The sequence below is a fragment of the Sus scrofa genome, chromosome X (assembly GCF_054392235.1).
Source record: "Sus scrofa isolate SSC_HxYL_T2T_F1_AM1 chromosome X, Sscrofa_HxYL_maternal_Yorkshire_Landrace_v2.0, whole genome shotgun sequence".
Taxonomy (NCBI): Eukaryota; Metazoa; Chordata; class Mammalia; order Artiodactyla; family Suidae; genus Sus; species Sus scrofa.
In genome coordinates this window covers 36973969-36987905 of record NC_139401.1, presented here as the reverse complement: position 1 = coordinate 36987905, position 13937 = coordinate 36973969, and the positions used below count along the sequence as shown (strand labels likewise).

At 41.0% G+C, this 13937-nt stretch overlaps 1 pseudogene across 1 annotated transcript; it reads right to left on the bottom strand.

Moving 5' to 3' along the window:
* Positions 1-3193: 3193 nt before the first annotated feature.
* Positions 3194-4005, bottom strand: LOC100625618 (ferritin heavy chain pseudogene; annotated as a pseudogene). Its single transcript, XR_014835669.1, has one exon. The product of XR_014835669.1 is annotated as a ferritin heavy chain pseudogene (transcript).
* Positions 4006-13937: the final 9932 nt, after the last annotated feature.

Below are 13937 nucleotides of genomic sequence, written 5' to 3'. Positions count from 1 at the left end.
GATCCTTAACCTGCTGCACCACAAGGGAACTCTGCTCATTGTAGTTTTGATTTGCCTTTCTGTAATAATTAGCTATGTTGAGCATCTTTTCATGTCCTTATTGACCATCTGTATGTCTTTGGAGAAATGTCTGTTTAGAGCATCTGCCCATTTTTTGATTGGGTTGTTTGGTTTTTGTTGGTGAGTTGTATGAGCTCTTTTTATATTTTAGAAATTAAGCACTTGTTGGTTGCATTGTTTGCAAATATTTTCTCCAACGGGCTTGACACCTTTATTATCCCCATTTCGCATGTCGGGTAACCGAGGCACAGGCGAGGTAATTAACCTGCCCAAGTTCACCCCATTTCTTAAGTGGCTAAACTGGCATCTGAACCCAGGCATTCTGTGGTGAAGAATCCACAACACCAAACTGCGTCTCCAGAAGACAAGAATAAGAAGATCTTCAGTCACTTTATAAAACACACGAACAGCTGCTCATCCTGTGCTTCCTTGTGACTAAGAACAGTTAATTTATATATATATACACACACACATAATATTTGTCTTAAATATAAATATATATATTTGTATATGTGTATAAAATACGTATATATTTGAGACAATGTCACAGAGAGCAGGGATCTCAAAGCAAGCAGAGAAAGAGTGAAAAGAATAAGTTTAAGAAATGTGAAAGGGGCAATACCATTCAATACCGTTTTCTGGAAACTAAACTCAAAGGGGCATAATCCTCTTTTTTTTTCCTTTTCTTTTTACAGCCACACCTGCAGCATTTGCAAGTTCCTGGGCTAGGGGTTGAATTGAAGCTGCAGCTGAGACCTACACCACAGACACAGTAATATCAGATCCAAGCTGCCTCTGTGACCCGTGCTACAGCTTGCAGCAAAGCCAGATCCTTAACCCACTGAGCGAGGCCAGGGATAGAACTGACATCCTCATGGCCGCCATGTTGTGTTCTTAACCCCCTGAGCCACAATGGGAACTCGCATAATCCTCATTTTTAAGAAAGTATTAAAGCACAGTCATGGGGAAATGTAGAAAGAAGTCACTGCTTAGCTAGTTCATATTTTAGTAAATATTAAAAGCAATCTATTAGCTCTAAAAAAGACTCAAGCTACCCATATGTCTCTGAAGATAGGATACAAAGCCTGCAAATTTCTAACTTTGATCTTCATAGATTATACATGGCACAGAAGAAACAATATGTTTTGAGTATTTCTTCTGAAACATAGACAAATTTAAGGTTTGCAGGGAAACATTTCATCTGGTCAAATAGAGAATAGATTGAGAGAGGGGAAGTGTTTTAAAACAGGAATAGGGAAAAAATATATATAGAAAAGCAGGTCTATCATTTCCTTGGAAAATGTTTTTACTCAGAAATGACATCTTTTGGGAGTTCCCATCGTGGCTCAGCGGTAACAAACCTGACTAGTATCCATAAGGATGCGCGTTCGATCCCTGGCCTTGATTAGTGGGTTAAGGATCTGGTGTTGCTGTGTACTGCGGTGTAGGCCACAGACACGGCTCAGATCTGGCGTTGCTGTGGCTGTGGTGTAGACAGGCAGATACAGCTCTGATTGAACTCCTAGCCTGGGAACTTCATATGCTGTGAGTGTGGCCCTAAAAAGACAAAAAAAAAGGAAAAAAAGAAATAACATCTCTCTACCCATAATCAAAAAGACAAAGAAATAGGCTAATGCTTCTCCACATCTAGAAAAGAGAAACCAGAGACCACACTGAGGTTAGGAACGGGCGGATTCTGAGACAAGTTCCAAGCAGACACAGGTGGTCCCAGTCTGGAATGAGGGAATGGTCCAGTTGGGAGCAAAAGCCCTCTGGGTGTTGCAACACCTCAGCTCATCCTCTGAATTCAAGCTGCCCTGGGTTTGGGGCTGGCTGTGCCATCGTCCCTGTACTTCCTTTCTGGTGAGCTTTTCCACTCCATGACCTCAACACCATCTACAGAGGCTAATATTCCCCATGTGTCTATTTCCGAGCCTGACATCCCACCTGAGCTCCAGCTTCCTTTTTCTGGCAACCCGCGTGACAGTTCCACTTGGATGTCTAAAAGGCGTCTCAGATTTTACATGACATGCCTTCCCGGCCCCTTGAGTTCCTCTGCGTACATCTCCACATTAATACATAGCAGGACCAGCAGCCAGCCTTCAAATCTAGACTTGAACCTAGGGTATTTTTACCATTTCCCCTTCCTCACCTCTGGTCCATCAAGTGCATCTTGTAGACTCATCCAGTTCATCTGCAATTTGTCTACATCTCTTCATCTCCATAGCCAGTACTGCAACTGAAGCCACCGTTGTCTCTCTGGACATGCTACAGTTTCTCTGAACGTGACTGCCAGCCTTGACTCTCCCTCACTCCCTTGTAGTCTTCAAAGCAGCCAGAATCACTGTCCCAACATTCAGGGATATTTGTTCTACTTATTATTCAGCATCACAAATTGACCTTCACCTTGACCTTAGTTTTTTTCAGTCCTTCTGTCGAGGTAATTTGGGTTTTGGGTACCATGTTCCCTTCATGAAAGAAAGGGTACAACTGAAAGAAAATACTGCATATGCATGTTTCCTAAGGGCAATTTGTGTATCCAACACGGTGCCCTCGGAAGTCACTCATGTGCGCATGGGCAAACCAGCCCATGTTACCATTATCACTGTCACCCAGGGTGAGCGTGTCAAACAGTGACTCTGCCAAGTTGGCTTCTGGGGTCTCCATCCTGCTTCCCAGAGTCAACAAACAATAACATTTACATATTTTAGTAAATGCAAAACTTTCAAGCAAAATTGAAGAACCCTTTATCTTAACCCCTGACTCACCCCATTTCTCTCATTCTTCCTCCAGGGGGACAACTATGATGATTTTTATATATGTTGCTATACTTTTACTACTCATAGGTACCAACATTCACCAGCCCCCACCCCCAAATACCTACATTGTTTATTAGGGGAAGATTGATTGTGTGTTTCCAGGTTCCTATGGAACACCTCCTCCCTCCATCTGTGGAGATGCTGAGCTGCACATGTCTGGGGCATGGGTAGGTACAGAGGCTCCTGGATACCTGTTTTAAAATATAAAAGGTGAGGGTTTTGCACACACGCATTAACCAGAGACCTTTATTTATTTAAGAACCAATAACTTTATTGGAAGAAATACCAAAAGTTAAAGAAGACTTAAGTGAACATTTTCTGCAAGGGCAAAACTGCAGTGTGTGCACACAGGCATGGTGACCTTGGGCAGTCACCCCGTGGCGCCGGGGAAGCCAGTCCAGGGTCAGTTCTTCTTGTGGCTGTCGCCCAGGGTGAGCTTGTCAAAGAGGTACTCGGCTGTGTTGTCTTCCGGGGCCCCCATCCTGTGTAGCATGGTGACATGGTCCCCCAGCTCTTTGATGAACTCGACCTGCTGGTCCAGGTAGTGACTCTCCAGGAAGTGACAGAGCTGGGCATCGTTCTTGTGGGTGGCCAGCTGGTGCAGGTCGAGCAGGCTCTGGTGGACGTGCTTCTCCAGGTGCAGGGCGCACTGCATGGCCTGGAGGCCGCTCTCCCAGTTGTCTTGGTCAGGTTTCCTGATGTCGTGGAAGCAAAGGCGGCCCCCGCGCCGGTTCTGCAGGCTCATCAGCTCCTGGGCGCGCCTGGTGTGCTCCTGGGAGCGGCGCAGGAAGAAGCAGGCCAGGTGCTTCAAGGCCATATCCTCGCGATCGAAGTTGAAGGCCAGGGCCTGGTACACGTAGGAGGCGTGGAGCTCCAGGGTGGCGAGGCTGTTGAGGGCGGCCTCGCACTCGGGGTGGTAGTTGTGGCGCACCTGCGAGGGCGGCGTGGGCAGCATGGCGGGCAGTGCGGGCTCAGCGGGTGTGAGGGCCAAGGTGAAGACGGCCCAGAAGTGAGGTCTGTGGGGTGGGCAACAGCCTCGGAGTGTCCTCTGGGTGGTTGACGAGGGCGGCCAAGGGCGGGCGGCTCAGGTCAGGGGCAGCTCAGGGATGGACCGGAAGGCAGGTCCGTTAAGGGAGAGGAGCTTCCGGTTCGTGGCTGGGAGTGGGGCCGGGGGTGGGGCTAGGGGTGGGGTGGGGCGGCGAAGGGGCGGGACTGCTTGGAGGGTAACGGAGGATGGAGCTCTGTGTCCCAAGTTCCATCGAAGCTGGCCTGAGGCCGGGGAGATGCAGATCTGAGCACCAGGCATCCATTAGGTTTTTTTTTTTTTTTTTTTTTTTTTTTTGTCTTTTTGTCTTTTTGTCTTTTTTTTTGTTGTTGTTGTTGCTATTTCTTGGGCCGCTCCCGCGGCATATGGAGGTTCCCAGGCTAGGGGTTGAATCGGAGCTGTAGCCACCGGCCTACGCCAGAGCCACAGCAACGCGGGATCCGAGCCGCGTCTGCAACCTACACCATAGCTCACGGCAACGCCGGATCATTAACCCACTGAGCAAGGGCAGGGACCGAACCCGCAACCTCATGGTTCCTAGTCGGATTCGTTAACCACTGCGCCACGACAGGAACTCCTCCCTTAGGTTTTTAATTTTGCAGCTGTTTATTTTCCCAAGGACTTTCTCTTGTTCTCTAAGTGCTCCCTTTCTAGCACCCTGTTATTTTATAAACCTAGTGTCTTCCTTAAAATTCTGAGTCTATGAATTGATTTTTTGGTAAAGTTATCTTCTGATCCTATATTATATTTTTTTCTTCAGAAATAGTTCTGTTTGTTCATCATGATCTTCTCTAATTTTTGTCAAATATCTGGCAAATATTCATTAATATTTGGGAGTAAAGGACTCAGTCTAGGTAACCTGCATGAATCTGATCTACAGTTGTGAAGTCTATTTCTTTTCTTTTTTTTTTTCTTTTTTTTGCTTTTTAGGGCCACAGGTGCGGCACATGGAAATTCTCAGGCTAGGAGTTGAGTCTGAACTGTAGCTTCCGGCCTACACCACAGCCACAGCAACACCAGATCCTTAACCCACTGAGTGAGGCCAGGGATGGAACACACATTCTCATGGATACTAGTCAGGTTCATTTCTACTGAGCCACAAGGGGAACTCTTCAAAGTCCATTTCATTAATAGGCATCTCCTCTGTAGGGGAGTATGGAGTGTGTCGGTTAGAAAGTGATCTTCTTTGGGAATATAGGGCATGAAACTTTGAGGTAGTATAAGGACACTCCCAGATGCCAAAAGCATGGCATTTTTCTGACATCAGAAGACTTGAGTGGATCTCTCTTCGGGTAGATGTGTCTGTTTGCCTTCTGTTGTGTAGGTCTCCAGTTGTCTGAAATCTGTTCTAATTTGGGTTCCCTTCAAGTAATTCACTGTCTTTGGAGTGTAGTTTGGGGAGATTAAAGCAGATCAAATGCCACTGTGGCTTTATCCAGTGCACTGAAAGTTGGGGTAGGGTCAGAGCATGGTATCAGCAATCAGAACTGTTGTTCAGAGAGTAGCTTTTCAGTCTCACAGTCTGCCCCAAAGCTCCTGCAATGCTTCGATTGCATTGGCTCTCTTCTTGAACTTTTTTTGAGTGTGCTTGGCTTTCTACTGCAGGGATATTATTTTACTTTCCTTTATTTTTAAAAAATGAAGTATAGTTGATTAACAATACTATATTAGTTTCAGAGGTACAACAAAGTGATTTTTAATATTTTTATAGATTATACTCCATTTAAAGTCATAAAATACTGGTTGTATTTCCTATGATGTACAATATATCCTTATAGCTTATTTATTTTACACATAGTAGTTTTGTACCTATTAATTCCCCACCCCTCTTGCCCCTACTCCTTTTTCTCTCCCTTTCCATCTCCCCTTTCTTACTAGTGGAATCTGCTAACCACTGGTTTGTTCTCCAAGTCTGTAAGTGTGTTTTTTGTTATATTCATTCATTTGTTTTCTTTTTTAGAGTCTACATATAAGTGATATAGCATATAGTATTTGTCCTCTATGACTGATTTCATGAAACATAATACCCTCCAAGTCCATCCATGTTGTTGCAAATAGCAAAATTTTGTCTTTTTATGGCTGTGTAATATTCCATTGTACCTATATATACCTCATATCTTTATCCATTCACCCGTTGATGGACACTTAGGTTGCTTTCATATCTTAGCAATTGTAAATAACAATGCTACGAACATTGGGGTACATGTATCTTTTTGAATTAGTGTTTTTATTTTCTTTAGATATGTGCCCAGGAGTGAAATTGCTGGGTAATATGGTAGTTCTATTGTTAGTTTCTTTTAGGAAACCTCCATACTGTTTCCATAATAACTTCACCAGTTTACTACATCCCCACCAACAGTGTACTCGGATTCCCTTTTCTTCACATCCTGGCACACACTTGCTATTTGTGGTCTTTTTGATGACAGCCATTCTGACAGGTATGAAGTGATATCTCAAGTAGTTTTAATTTGCATTTCTTTGATCATTAGCAATGTTGAGCGCCTTTTCATGTGCCTCTTAGCCATTTGTATGTCTTCTCTGGTAAAATGTCTGCTCAGGCCTTCTGCCCATTTTTCAATTGGGTTCTTTGTTTTTTCGATGTTGAATTGTAGGAGCTGTTTACATATTTTGGATGTTAACCCCTTATCACTCATATCATTTGAAAATATTTTCTCCTGTTCAGTTGATTGTCTTTTTGCTTTGTTGATGGCTTCCTTTGCTGTGCAAAAGTTTTAACTAGGTCTCATTTGTTTATTTTTTTCTTCTGCTTTCTTTGCCTTAGGAAAAAGATCAAAAAAAAAATACTGCTAGCTTTTATGTCAAGTCATAGTTTTTTCTCCTAGGAATTCTATGATTTCTAGTATTACATTTAGGTCTTTAATCTAGCTTGAGTTTCTGTGTTTGTGTGTATGGTATGAGGAAATGTTCTCATCTCATTCTTTTACATGTAGCTGTCCAGTTTTTCTAGCACCACTTATTGAAGAGACTGTATTTTTTTCCCATTGTATATTCTTGCCTCCTTTGTTATAGATTAATTGACCATAACATCCATGGCTTTATTTCTGGGCTTTCTATCCTGTTCCATTTATCTGTATTTCTGTTTTTGTGCTGGCACCATACTGTTTTGATTACTGTAGCTTTGTAGTATAGCCTGAAGTCAGGGACTATGATACCTCCAGATTTGTTCTTTTTTCTCAAGATTGCTTTGGCTATTCAGTGTCTTTGTGGTTTCAGATTCTTTTCATTCATTAACACAGGATGTCTTTCCATTTCTTTATATCATCTTCAATTTCCTTCATCAGTGTTAGAATTTTCAGAGTGTAGGTCTTTCACCTCCATGGTTAAGTTTATTCCTACATTTTCTTCTTGTTTTTGATGCAATTTTAAATGGAATTCTTTTCTTGTTTTCCTTGTCTGATAGTTAATTTATTGCTAATTCAGTTTCACTGCTAGTGACCAGTCTGTTCAGATTATTTATTTCTTCTTGATTCAGTCTTAGAAAATTGTATTTTTATAGAAATTTATCCATTTCTTCTAGGTTGTCCAATTTGTTGACACATAACTGCTCATAGTATTCTCTTATGATTTTTGTATCTTTGTGATATTGGTTGTAATTTCTCCTCTTTCATTTCTTATTTTATTTCTTTGGGTCCTCACTCTTTTTTTTTCTTGATGAGCATGGCTAGTGGCTTATCTGTCTCATTTATCTTTTCAAAAAACCAGCTCTTGTTTTCATTGATCTTTTCTATTATTTTGGGGGCTCTATTTTATTTATTTCCTTTCTGATATTTATTATCTCCTTCATTCTGCTGACTTTGGGCTTTCATCTTCTTTTTCAAATTCATTTAGGACAGTAAGTTAGATTGTTTATTTGAGGTTTTTCTTGTTTCTTGAGGTAGGCTTGTATTGCTATAAAATTCCCTCTTAGAACTGCTTCTGTTGTGTCCCTTAGATTTTGAAAAGTTGTGTTTCCTGTATCGTTTGCCTCAAGGCATTTTCTAATGTCCTCTTTGATTTCTTTGTTGACTCATTTTTTACGTTTTTTTCTTCCTGTAAATGATTTTCAGTTTTATACCGTTGTGATCAGAAGAATTTTTTTTTTTTTTTTTGTCTTTTCTAGGGCCTCACCCTTAGCATGTGGAGGTTCCCAGGCTAGGGGTCCAATCGGAGCTGTAGCTGCCAGCCTACGCCACAGCCACAGCACCGCAGGATCTGAGCCGCATCTGCAACCTACACCACAGCTCACAGCAATGCTGGATCCTTAACCCACTGAGCGAGGCCAGGGATCGAACCCGCAACCTCATGGTTCCTAGTTGGATTCATTAACCCCTGCGCCACAATGGGAATTCCTGATCAGAAGAAATTATTGATGTAATTTCTGTCCTCTTAAATTTGTTGAGACTCATTTTGTGGCCTAGTATTGTGATTTATCCGAGAAAACGTCCCATGTATACTTGAAAAGCCTGTGTATTCTGCTGTTTGGGGATAGAAAGTTTTGTAGATGTCCTTTGAGCTCAACTGCTCTATTGTGTCATTTACAACTGTTGTTTGCTTATTCATTTTCTGTCTGGATGATCTTTCCATTGATGTAAAGAGCGGGGTGTTAATGTTTCCTGGTATTATTATATTATTATCAGTTTCTCTCTAAATCTAGTAATATTTGCTTTATATATTTAGGAACTCCTATAATAGGTACACATATGTTAACAAATGTTATATCCCCTTCTCATTATGTTCTATCCCTTTGTCATTATACAATGTCCTTCTTTGTGTTTTCTTATAGGCTTTGTTTTAAAGTTTATTTTGTGTGATGCGAGTATTGCTACCTCCACTTTCTTATGATTTCCCTTTGAACTTGAAATATCTTTTTCCATCCCATCTTTTTAAGCCTGTGTTTGTTTAGCTCTGAAATGAGTCTCTTGTAGGCAGCATATAGATGGTCTTTTTTTATCCAATCATCCACCCTTTTCCTTTTGATTGGAGCATTAAGTCCATTTATAATTAAAGTGATTATTGATAGGTATGTACTTATTTCCTTACTTGCTTTCTGGTTGTTTTTGTAGTTATCCTCAGTTCTTTTCTTTTTTTAGTTTCTTCCATTATGTTTGGATGATTTTCTTTAGTAGCATGCTTGTGTTCTCTCTAGTTTTTGTATGTCTATTATAGATTTTTGATTTACGATTCCCATGGGGTTCAGATATGTCGAATTATAACTATATCTACTTGTTTTAAACTGATAGTCATTTAAATTCTAACATGTTCTAAAAGATCTACTTTTTATACTCTCCTCCCCAACATTGTGTTTTTGATTCATATTTTACATCTTCATGTTTACATCTTAACTGTTACTATATTTGTAGTTGATTTTACTTTTTTTGTTTGTTTGTTCTTTTTAGGGCCACACCTGCAGCATATGGAAGTTCCCAGGCTAGGGGTCTAATTGGAGCTATAGCTGCTAGCCACAGCCACAGCCATAGCCATGCCAGATCTGAGCCACATCTGTGACCTACACCACAGCTTATGACAACACTGGATCCTTAACCCACTTCTCAACGAGACATGTTTCTACAGTATTTTCTTAGCCTCTATGCTGAAAACTCTATCTTGTCCTGCCTTACTTTGCCCCATCTTCCTGCTTAAAAACAGTTGCAGTGCTGGTAAATGACTTAAGCTTAAGAACAAAGACCTAAAGGCCTAAGTTATTCATAGGGTCAGCTGAATGAGGACATAATGTGTTGGTCTAGGCATGCGGGACCTGTGCAGATTGGCATGCTGTTTGCATAGCATGATATGTCCTCTTAAGAATAAGAGAAAAAGGAACCTCATGGCCCCAAGTGGTTTATGAGTGGTCGTTAGCAGAATAAGCATTAGCAAGGAAAACCTAGGTGCAAACGGATGGTTTGGGGAAGCACAGTGATGATTCTCCAGAATGCTATGCATAGGTAGCTAAGGCCAAGCCTCCTCAAATGCTAATGATTGTTAAATGTCTAAAGGTCAGAGTAAAAGCTTAACCACCTACCAGATATGTGACTTTTAAGATAATAAAAGAAGTTATAAAATAATAATTAAAAAAAAAAACCCCTATATCCTGAACCTCTAGCCCCCTCCTCACTTGACGTCATCCTAAAGATCGCAATAAAAGCAGTGTGGTTTCTTGAGGTGGCGCTCTTGGTCCCTGAGACCTTGAGTCCCCCAGTTCCCACCTTTAATTAAGATAAACGTCTCAAGTTTCACAGCACCCATTCTTCAGCCCCAACCTGCTGAGCTGGTCTCAGCACCCACTGAGTGAGGCTAGGGATTGAACTCGCATTCTCATGGATACTAGTCAGGTTTGTTACCACTGAGCCATGATGGGAACTCCTGATTTTACAATTTTTTTGTCTTGTCATCTTAATGCTACCTTACTTAAGTGGTTAATCCACTGTCTTTACTATATATTCACCTTTACTACTGGGGTTTTTTCCTTCTTATAAATTCTTACATCTTATCGTAGCCTTTGCTTTTCCTCCTAGAGAAGACTCTTTAACATTTCTTTAGGGTTGGCTTAATATTGATGAACTCTTAGTTTTTGTTTCTCTGAGTTCTTTATCTCTCCTTCAGTTCTGAATAGCAATCTTGCTGGGTAGAGTATCTTATGTTGTAGGTTTTTCCCTTTCATCACTTTAAATATATCATGTCACTCACTTTAGGCTTGCAAACTTTCTGCAGAAAACTCAACTTACAGCATTATAAGGGGTTCCCTTGTATATGACTCTTGTTTTTCTCTTGCTGCCTTTAGAATTTATACTTTCTGTTTAACTTTTGCTATTTTAATTATGATATTTCCTGGTGTGGGTCTTTTTGCTTTCATCATATTTGGGACCCTGTGTGCTTCCAGTGCTTGGATAATCGTTTCCTTCTTCACATTTGGGAAGTTTTCATCTGTAATTGTCTCTCCTCTCCTTTCCTCTCCTTTTGGGACCTCTATTATGCAAATGTACACTTGATGTTGTCCTAGAAGTCCTGTCAACTGTTCTCATGTTTTAAACTTGATTTTTTTTTTTTTTTGCTATTCTGATTGAGTGGGTTCCATTATTTTAAGATCACTGTGCATTCTTCTGTATCACCCTGTCTGTTGTTAATCCCTTCTAGTGTGTTTTTCATTTCAGTTATTGTATTCTTTAGCTCTGACTGGTTCTTTTTGTATATTTTCTGGTTCCTTATTAAAGTTCTCACTGTGTTCATCTGTTCCTTTCCCTACTTCAGTGAGCATTTCTACTACTAATGTTTTGAACTCTTTGAGTATGAATTTGTGTGAATTTGAAAGAGGAGTGGGAGTGATGGTGATTGTCACAGTGGTGGTTCAGTGCATGTCAGGGAGAGAGCGTATGTGTATGTCTGAGTGTGTATAGGCTAACGACACAGTCCAGAGAGCCCTGGAGAGTTCCAGTCGATGGTCTTAAGACCTGTGATAAGGCCAAAGAATTTGAGTTAACAAGTCACAATTACTTAGATATCATCCTATATGCCCATAACAGCTAAGATTATGTTCGCCTTTCTTTCCTTTAGTTTCATTCTCTTTCATTCATTCCCAGTTTCACTCTCTTTTTCTTTCCTTCAGTGAGTAACTAGAGATCCATAAAGTAGAGTGATCTGGGGACAGATGAAAAATCATATTTATTTAACAACAGAACAACCTATGGAAAGTGGAGGATTTAAAACGGTATAGTGTCAAAAACCAGACAAAGCCATCACAAGAAAACAAAACCACAGACAAATAATATTAATGATCATAGCTGTAAAAATTCTGAACAAAATAGTAGCACACTGAATTTGGCAATACATAAAAATGATTACATACCATGATCAAGTGGGATTTACCTCAGGAACGTGGGGTTGTTTCAACACATGAAAATCAGTCACGGGAGTTCCCATTGTGGTGCAGTGGAAACACATCCGACTAGTATCCATGAGGATGCGGATTCGATCCCTGATCTCACTCATTGGGTAAAAGGTTCTGGCATTGCTGTGAGCTGTGACCTAGGTCACAGATGCAGCTTGGATCCACATTGCTGTGGCTGTGGTGCAGGCCAGCAGCTGCAGCTCTGATTCAGCCCCTAGCCTGGGAACTTCCATATGCTGTGGGTGTGGCCCTAAAAACCAAAAAAAAAAAAGAAAATAGTCAGTACAGTATACCATATTATAAAGGACAAAAAACAATGTCTCAATACATGCAGGAAAAGAGTTTAACAAAATCTACCACCCCTTTTATAATAAAAACAATTGAGAATAGAAGGAAACTTCCTAATCCTGATAAAAAGGCATGTACAAACTCCCACAACTAACATCACATTTAAAAACTAAGTCTTTCCCCTAATGTCTGGTAGAACAAAAAAATGTCTGATCTCACCACATCTATTAAACATTCTAGTGAAGGCTTTAGCCAGGTAAATTAGGGGAAAAAAGAAATAAAAGACTAAAAGACATTCAAATAAGAAAGGAAGAAGTGGAGTTCCCGTCTTGGCGCAGTGGTTAACGAATCCCATAAGGGGCCATGAGGTTGTGGGTTCGATCCCCGGCCTCACTCAGTGGGTTAAGGATCCGGCATTGCTGTGAGCTGTGGTGTAGGTCGCAGATGTGGCTCAGATCCCGCGTTCCTGTGGCTCTGGCGTAGGCTGGCGGCCACAGCTCAGGTTAGACCCCTAGCCTGGGAACCTTCATATGCCATGGGAGCAGCCCAAGAAACAGCAAAAAGACCAAAAAAAAAAAAAAAAAAAAAAAAGGAAGAAGTAATATTTACTTGCTGATGACATAATATTTTTTTGGGGGGGGGGCACACCCATGACACCTGGGATTGAATGTGGGCCACAGCCGTCACCTATGCCACTACCGTGGCAATGCCAGATCCTTAACTCACTGTGCCATAGCAGGAACTCCCAGATGACATAATCCTGTATATAGAAAACCGTAAGGAGTCCACAAAACTGTTATAGGAGTTAATAAACAAGCTCAATGAAGTTATACAAAATAAATACACAAAAGTCAGTTGTGTTATTAAATACCAGTAATGGGAGTTCCCATTGTGGCTCAGTGGTTAACGAATCCGACAGGAACTATGAGGTTGCAAGTTCGATCCCTGGCCTTGCTCAGTGGGTTAAGGATCCGGCATTGCCATGAGCTGTGGTGTAGGTTTCAGATGTGGCTCGGATCTGGTGTTGCCGTGAGCTGTGGTGTAGGTTGCAGATTCGGTTCGGATCCCATCTGCTGTGGCTCTGGCGAAGGCCGGCGGCTACAGCTCCGATTGGACCCCTAGCCTGGGAACCTCCATATGCCGTGTGAGCAGCCCAAGAAATGGCAAAAAGACAAATAAATACATACGTACATACATACCAGTAATGAACAATGTGAAAATGAAATCAAAACCATTCCATCTACAAATGCATAAAAAATTAAATGCTTAGGAATAAACCTGACAGAAGTGCAATATTGACCACAAAACCCTACAAACACTGTTGAAAGAAAATAAAGAAGACCTGAGTAAATGTAAAAACATTCCACTTACTATTGTTAAGATGGCAGTACTCCCCAAAGCCATCACAGACTCAACACATCTCTATAAAAATCCCATCTCATTTTGGTTTTTATTTTTATCTTTTGCATAAGTTGAGAAACTGAATGTAAAATTCATAAGGAAATAAAAGGCACAAAGTTGGAAGACTCACTGTTCCCAATTTCAAAACTTAGTACAAAGCTACATTAATAAAGACTGTGTGCTACTGGCCTAAGGATAGAAATGTATATTAATGGAAAAGAATTGAAGATCCAGAAATAAGTCTATGTATTTATGATCAATTGTTTTTTGACAAGGTTGCCAAATCCACTCAGTGGGTAGGGAACATTCTTTTCAACAAATAATGTTGGAATAACTAGGTAGCAACATTCAAAAGAATGGATTTGGACTCCTACCTCACACTATATACAAAAACATTAAGTCATAAATGCATCACACATTTAAATGTAAGAGATAAACCCAT